Consider the following 8,465-nt stretch of genomic DNA (forward strand, 5'->3'; position numbering starts at 1 on the left):
ACACACACACACACACACACACACACACACACACACACAAACACACACAGACACACACCCACACACACACTCCCGCCCCCCCCCGCTCTCTCTCTCCCCTTTCCCCGTCTCTCTCTCTCTCTCTCTCTCTCTCTCTCTCTCTCTCTCTCTCTCTGTCTCTCTCCCTCTCTCTCTCTCCCCTCTCTCTCTCTCTCTCTCTCTCTCTCTCTCTCTCTCCCCCCTTCCCTTTCTCTTCCCCTCCCCTCCCTCCCTCTCTCCTCTCTCCCTCTGCAGGCATCTCATTCATAGGTAAAACAAAGTAATTTATCTTCATTTCTTTCCACAGGTACGTTGCGCAGCCTCGGGTAACCTGGTGCAGTCCTTGGGCATGCCGTGTGTGTGTCGAGTTACTACAGGGCAGAACGTGAGTGTGTCGTGGCATGTGTTGTGTGCGGGGCTGCTCCTGGCTTCTTCTGGGAATGGTTAGGTTATGGTAAGGTTAGATAGATAGATCGATGGAGAGATACAAAGCTGGTTTAATAGGTAATATAGACAGATATACAGGTTAAGTAATTATATATAGATTTACATAGATTTACATAGATTTACATAGAAAATCAGACCACACAGACCCCATGGTCCAGACTTAGTGGTCTGTCCTTAAACCTAAGTGATTTTACATTAATCAGAAGACTCCAAAACGTTGCATTTCTACTCTAGTTGATATTAAGTTGAAGGAAGTGACGGTCGAGCTTATTTTTGAAGGAGTCAATCGTGTTACACTGGACCACTGATGGTGGAAGCTTATTCCATTCTCGCACTACAACGTTGGTGAAGAAAAATTTGGTGCAGTCTGAATTTACTTGTCTACATCTGAGTTTTACGCCATTGTTCCTCGTGCGCAGAGTGTCATCGATAATAAACAAGGTTGATCTGTCTACATTCGTGAAACCATTAAGTATTTTAAAACATTCGATCAGTTTTCCTCGGAGGCGACGTTTCTCAAGAGAGAACCTGTTAAGGGTAGAAAGCCTTTCTTCGTAGGATTTGTTGCGCAAGGAAGGGATCATTTTCGTTGCCCGACGCTGAACACCTTCTAATTTAGCAATATCCTTTGCATGTTGGGGAGACCAAAACTGTACCGCATATTCCAAGTGGGGTCTGACTAAACTGTTGTAGAGCGGGAGTATTACATCTTTATTCTTGAATACAAAGTTTCTTTTAATGAAGCCCAACATTCTGTTCGCTTTATTTGCTGCATCGATGCATTGCTGTGAGAATTTGAGGTTTGACGCGATTTTGACCCCCCAGTCTTTGACGCATTGAACGCTTTTGAGTTTAACGCCGCGCATTTCGTATTCGAACTTCTTATTCCTCGTTCCAACTTGAAGGACCTGGCACTTGTCTACGTTAAAGGGCATCTCCCATCTATCCGACCAAGCTGAAATTTTGTGCAAATCCTCTTGGAGGCTTTGCCTGTCTTCGTCAGTGAGAACCGAGTTGCCAATCTTTGTGTCGTCTGCAAATTTACTAATGCGGTTATTGAGTCCAACATCCACGTCGTTGATGTAAATAATGAAGAGCACTGGGCCAAGAACCGAGCCCTGAGGGACGCCACTAGTGACAGGCGCCCACTCTGAGTTAAATCCGTCAATCACTACTCTTTGTTGTCTGTTGCTCAACCAATTCGCGATCCATTGGTTTACTTGACCGTCAATACCTATTTGCTTTAATTTTTAAAGTAATTTATGATGCGGGACTTTATCAAACGCTTTCTGGAAATTAAGATAGACTACGTCCAGTGATTTGGTTACGTCATAAACAGTGAAGAGGTCGTTATAAAAGGTTAATAGGTTTGATAGGCAGGATCTTTTGTTTCGGAAGCCATGTTGTGAGTCCCCAATCAATGAGTGGCTTTCAAGGTAACTCACAATTTTGTCTCTAATTATGCCCTCAAGTAGCTTACCTACAACGGAAGTTAGACTAATGGGCCTGTAATTACCTGATACTTTTTTGTCTCCTTTCTTAAAAATCGGTGTCACGTTAGCCTTTTTCCAATCTGAAGGGACGATGCCTTGTCGCAAGGACATATTGAATACGGTTGTGAGGGAGGAGTGTATTTCGCTCTTTGTTTCTTTCAGCAGAGTTGGATATACTTTGTCAGGTCCAGGACTTTTATTTGTTTTAAGTGATTTGAGGGCTTTAAGGACTTCATCGGTTGTTATTTCAAAATTAGGCAATGCATGCTCAGATTTACATTAGTACTGGTGTTGGTGGTGGTGGAGGAGGACTGTTATTATTAAACACCGAGGAAAAGTAATTGTTTAAGAGGTTTGCAATGTGTTGGCTGTCAGTCACTAGTGCACCGTCGCTGTTTGTTAAGGTCAATACCACTTTTGATCGCCTTTCTGTTGTTTATGCTGAAGAAAGATTTCGGATTATTTTACAGTTGGCTGCAATATTTTCTTCGTATCTACGCTTTGCCTGACCTACTAGTCTTTTTACTCGTCGCCTGGCATCATTATAAAGTATAATGTTTTTCAGGCGTGGCTTTGTTCTTTCTTTAACCTGTAAAACAATTTTCTCTCATTGACTGATTGTTTAATTTCGCTATTAAACCACGGTGGGCTTTTATTAGTGTTAATTCGCTTCTCGCACAAGGGGACAGATGTGTTCTGCTGATGAGTAAGTGTTTTCTTTTTTTTTTTTTAAACAATGCCAGGCTTCCTCTACGTTGCCGTCATCTGATAGTTGTATTTCTGTTAGTTTTGTCAGATTTCTACGAAGTTAGCTCTTTTGAAATTAGACACCTTTACTTTATTTTCAGTCACTGATGATTGAGCTTTAATGTCGACGCGCACTAATTTATGATCGCAATCTACAGAACCGAGGTGTTCTCCTACCGTGACAGTACTGATTAGGTTATCTTGGGTCGTTATAACAAGGTCAGTATATTATTTTGTCAGTTGGCTCCTGCAAGAAACCATTTGGCTTAGATAATTTCTTCTAGAAATTCGATCATTCTATGTGACTCGCCTTCTTACCTGACAGTGTCCTTCCAGAAAGGGAAGTCGATATGGGGGAGGTTAAAGTCTCCTAATATCAGTGAGTCGTTGTTGTTAAGTGACTGCCTTAAGACGCTGTACATTTCAAGGTCGTCATCGGTGATTGCCCGGGAGGTCTGTAGGTGACAGATATATTTAAGATTGACTTTTGCAATGTTTACTCCACGCACAAATGTTCAACGTTACTGTTTCCCAGTGTTTTGTCAGTGGGTTGCAAATAGCTTTTGACATAAAGGGCGACGCCACCGCCTCTACGGTTTTTACGATCTTTGTTGAAGAGTCTGTAGCCATCTATATTTGTATTCGGAACTTAAATCAATATTTGTGGTGTCGATAAATGTTTCGGTTATAGCAATCATGACAAAATTTTCTGTTAAAGCAAGACATCTCAGTTCATCAGAATTTGTTTCTTAGGCTACGCGCATTGAAACTAAGGATTTTAAGTTATCTAGGAAACTTAGTAATAGAATTGGTGGTACTTGCGGGATCCACGGTTACAGGTTTGTTGCGATGCGGCGTCTATTTACACGGGTGGGGGTGGAGAGGACGTGGCCGTGACTCGTTTTTGTTCAGATGACACGCACTGCTTCGTTGAGGAGCCTTCCGAGTCTGGCTGCCCCGACGGGAGAAAGGTGCAATCCGTCCCTGTGAAAAACTCATTTGTCCATAGAAATTGTCCCATGTGTTGAGAGAGAGAGAGACGCACCTAACCATCCTCTGGCTGTCTCCGCCTTAGCACTTCTGTACCAGGAGCGAGGTGAGGATGCAGCAGAGGATCATCAGGCTCTCACACGACCTGCACCTTCAGCTCCAGGCCTTCCCCTTCGATGTGCAAGTGGGTTTGGGCATGGCTCACGCACAGGAGCGCGCTTGCCTTGCTTGCCACCACACACACACACACCTACACACACACACACACACACACACACACACACACACTAAAAATACAAATATAAATGCCTATGAATGCAAATGACTCGAAATAGTCAATATACAGACCTGATCCTTCATGAGGAAGAATAGGAACGTTGTCTGGCACCTTTCCACTTCTAACCTTCTATCTGATCGCCAGTATGGGTTCCGCAAGTGGCATTCTACTGGCGATCTTCTTACTCTTTTAACTGACTTGGTCATCCTCAATTAGCCGTTTCAGTGAAACTTTCTCTGTTGCGCTAGACATATCGAAAGCCTTCGATAGAGTCTAGCACAAGTCTTTGCTTTCTAAACTGCCCTCTTACGGTTTCTATCCTTCTCTCTGTTCCTTTATCTCCAGTTTCCTTTCTGGCCGTTCTGTCTCTGCGGTGGTAGACGATCACTGTTCTTCCCTAAACCTATTAACAGTGGTGTTCCACAGGTTCTGTCCTATCACCCTCTCTTCCTGTTATTCACCAATGATCTTCTTTCCACAACCAACTGTCCTGTCCACTCATGCACATGACTATTCCACTCTGCATTATTTAACTTCTTTCAATAGAAGACCATCAACAGGAAGTACATGACTCCAGACTGGAGGCTGCAGAACAACAACCTCAGACCTTGCTATCATTTACGATTGGGGTGAAGGAACCTTGTGTCCATAAATGCCTCAAAAACTCAATTTCTCACCTATCAACTCGACACAATCTTCCAAACACCTATCCCCTATTCTTCGACAACACTCAGCTGTCACCTTCAACACTAAATATCCTCGGTCTATCCTTAACTAAAATCTTAACTGGAAACTTCATATCTCCTCTCTCACTAAATCAGCATCCTCGAGTTGGGCGTTCTGTATCGTCTCCGCCAGTTCTTCTCCCCCCACAGTTGCTATCCATATACAGGGCCTTGTCACCCTCGTAAGGAGTATGCATCTCACGTGGGGGGGTTCCACTCACACAGCTCTATTGGACAGAGTGGAGTCTAAGGCTCTTCGTTTCATCAACTCTCATCCTCTTACTGATAGTCTTCTACCTCTTAAATTCCGTCGCGATGTTTCTCTCTATCTTCTATCGATATTTTCACGCTGACTGCTCTTCTGAACGTGCTAACTGCATGCCTCCCCCTCCGCGGCCTCGCCTCACGACTTTCTAATCAAGCTCATCCCTATACTGTCCAAACCCCTTATGCAAGAGTTAACCAGCATCTTCACTCTTTCATCCCTCACGCTGGTAAACTCTGGAACAATCTTCTTCATCAGTATTTCCTCCTGCCTACGACTTGAACTCTTTCAAGAGGACGGTATCTGGACACCTCTCCTCCCAAAATTAACCTCTCTTTTGGCCACTCCTCTGTACTCTATTCAGGAGCAGTAAGTAGCAGCCTTTTTTTCATAATTGTTTTTCTTTTTTCACGCCCTTGAACTGTCTTTTTCCTAAAAAAAAAATAATTTCTGTATTCTTAGGTGACAAAGAAGCCCGCATGTCTTTCTAATTGACACATTCTTTGCTCCTCTCTAAAGAATAAATTCTTTTATCTACGATTGCCAAAAATTGTATACATGTAAACATGTATTGGACATTAATTCTTGCGATTTTCCCCATCTCCCCTCCGTCTGTGTATGTCTGTCTGTCCGTTCTTTTCTACATTCTGTCCATCCTTCCCTCCCTGAGATGTGCAAGATCGGTGGAGTTGCATGCTCAGGGGGATCTGAGTGTGAGGAACACCTAGTTGTGAGCAGCGGACCTCTCCTTGCCTGTGTTCGAGTTCCTGCCCGTCGCTGCTCCTTCAACGTCCCGTCCACAGGTGAGCCACTGAGGGACAGAGTGGGTCCGGCAGGTGGGTCCAGAAACCTTAGGTGAGGCTCGGCGTCGCGTCTCTTCCACACTTTCCCAGGAATAATAGAAGAGTCCTTTTCGCTGATTATTCCTTGCGCTGATGTGTTCCAGTTTGGTTCCTGTATTTATTCTATATTTTTTAAGGATCAGCGAGTTTTGAGCTTTTTAGTTTATTTTGCCTTTAGACCTTCGTAGTAAAAATATATTCCTCGCCAATGTTATTTATAGTTGAACGATCTCTAACTCTATTTTCTTTTCCTTGATGACTGTGTTCCGATCTCTTCTTGGAAAGACGGATATCCTTTTCACCCGTTCTTTTTGTCACTATTTGTCTTTACTTGTTTAATATACATTTTGACGAGTACCAAGAGATCTGATGACTTTGAAGAGATCTTCAGTTTCTATAAAGATTATGAAGAGGATTTTCTCCTCATTATTATGACTTCTAGTTTTAAAGGGGTAGGCCATATCCATTAATATCTCTATTTCGAGATTACAAGAAAAATTTGTGAGAATAAAATTTTCTCACTTATGAAAACTAATACGAGGTCTTTCTCATTCCTTCACATTGCTTGTGTGTCCGTTGCCTTCCCCTGCCCCCACGGCGACACACCAGCAGAGGTGGAGATAGGGCTGCTGCTACAACTTGACAACGGGGCCTTTATGCTATCCTCGATAGGGCCGTGTGTGGTATTGGCGCTGCTGGGCCCTTTCCTTCTTAGCCTTTCCACTACACCTCTTCACTGACAGGCCTCCACCTCCCTCTCGCTGCTCATCGTGGTGGCGGCTCTCTTTTCCAGGCAAGTCACCCAAATTACTGTTATCTTTTCGTCCCGCAAGGTTTTGGAGCACTTTGTTCAGGGCGCATTGTATATACATGTTTTCTCAATACTGATAGCTATCACTGTTATATATTGAAATATTGTATATTGGTGAACAAGCCTACAACTTTGCTATCTCAACGATCTAGAGCAGTTTGTTCACCTACACTTACTCCCGACCGCCTTGGAGATACTACGCCCAATATTCTATAGACCTATTCCTCAAACTATTCTCTCCGTTGGGCTCCTCCGATCACAATCTTATTTCTGCATTCTGTCCTATCGCTCCTGTACAGCCTCTGGACCCACCGAAGAGGCGATGCTTCTGGCATTTTGTCTCAGCACGGTGGGACGATCTGAGGATGTACTTTTACGATTTCCCGTAGAATGATTACTGCTTCCAGGAGAGAGACCCCTCTGTGTCTGCCCAGTGCATCACTGAAGTGATTGTCTCTGGAATGGAGGCACACATTCCACGTACTTTTTGTACACTTCATACTAAAAGGACTTGGTTTAATCACGCTTGCTCTCGTGCTATTAAAGAGAAAGAGGCGGCATACAAAAGGTACAAGAACCTTAGCATTCCTGTTAATCATGACCTTTAGATTTCCGCCCGGAATCGTGCCAAACCTATTCTCCGACTTACCAAAATCTCTTTCATTAATAGAAAAATGCTTTTCTAATTCTTTGAACTTCTGGCACCTATGCCAAAAATATCTCCTCCATTTCACTTCTTCATCTTTTCCTCCTCTCCTTAACCTGACGCAGCACCAGCCGTCTCATCTATCTCTAAGGCTGAACTCTTCTCTCAAACTTTCTGTAAAAAACTCCCTCTGGACGATTCTGGAAGTATTCCTCCAAATCATCCCCCTCTATCTTCTTTATGCCTGTTATTAAGATTCTTAGCCCTGGATCACCAGCGTTATAATTGTACTTTATTACCAGACTTGTCCAGGATTCCGGACACATTTTGCAGACAAAAAACAACTATAAAATTTACAAAATTTACTGCTATATTATTAACATAAAGTAGATGCATTTCTAAACTTATTTATCTAATAATGAAATTGGACCTTGAAATTAGTATTTAAAAAAATCACGAAAAAAAGACGTAAAAATGGCCAAATAAAAAAACAAACAAAAAAAAAACAAGACTTTTTTTACAAAAGCACAGCCAGCCGCAGTGTTGTGGTAGCTGCTCCAACTTGCAAGACGTTTAGTGCAGATGTCACAGGATTCTCCAGCCCCTAGGCCTTATGCCTTCGAGAGAACGGAGAAGGATAAACAAAGAAAACGATTTTTTGAGGTAAACTATTTATACTTCTGATTTCACCAGACATGCCCGAAATCTTAGACAATGGTGCCTATATCCATAGCTGGCCACGATATCAGAAAACCTTATTCCCGATAACCGATAACTGATAATATAAAACCTTATCGGGGATACTCGATATTCGTTAATTAACTGGAGACACAAATATAGGCGATAACCAATAACCGATATCCGATATAAATCCACAACTCGATACTAACTAGCGATAAGTCCGATAGGCGAAAAGATACTATATTGATATGTTAAATAAAAAAAAGATGAATTCAGCTTTCATTATCTGTAATTTAGAAAACTTACAAAACCTGAAAACCACATGTTGACACATACATATGGACAGTAATACTAGAAACGCCTGAACCAGTGTTGTGTTATTTGGCGTACCCACCGTCAAAGCAGGCGCTTTTGTTTACAAACACTGGTCTCTCGTGAACTGCGCATGCTCAGACCAGCAAGCGTAGACCTCTACAGTCTCCAAAGCTTTTAACCGTAATTAAGAGTTACTGGAAAGCTGAAT

This window comes from Eriocheir sinensis, chromosome 4 (genome assembly GCF_024679095.1).
Source record: "Eriocheir sinensis breed Jianghai 21 chromosome 4, ASM2467909v1, whole genome shotgun sequence".
Classification (NCBI taxonomy): domain Eukaryota; kingdom Metazoa; phylum Arthropoda; class Malacostraca; order Decapoda; family Varunidae; genus Eriocheir; species Eriocheir sinensis.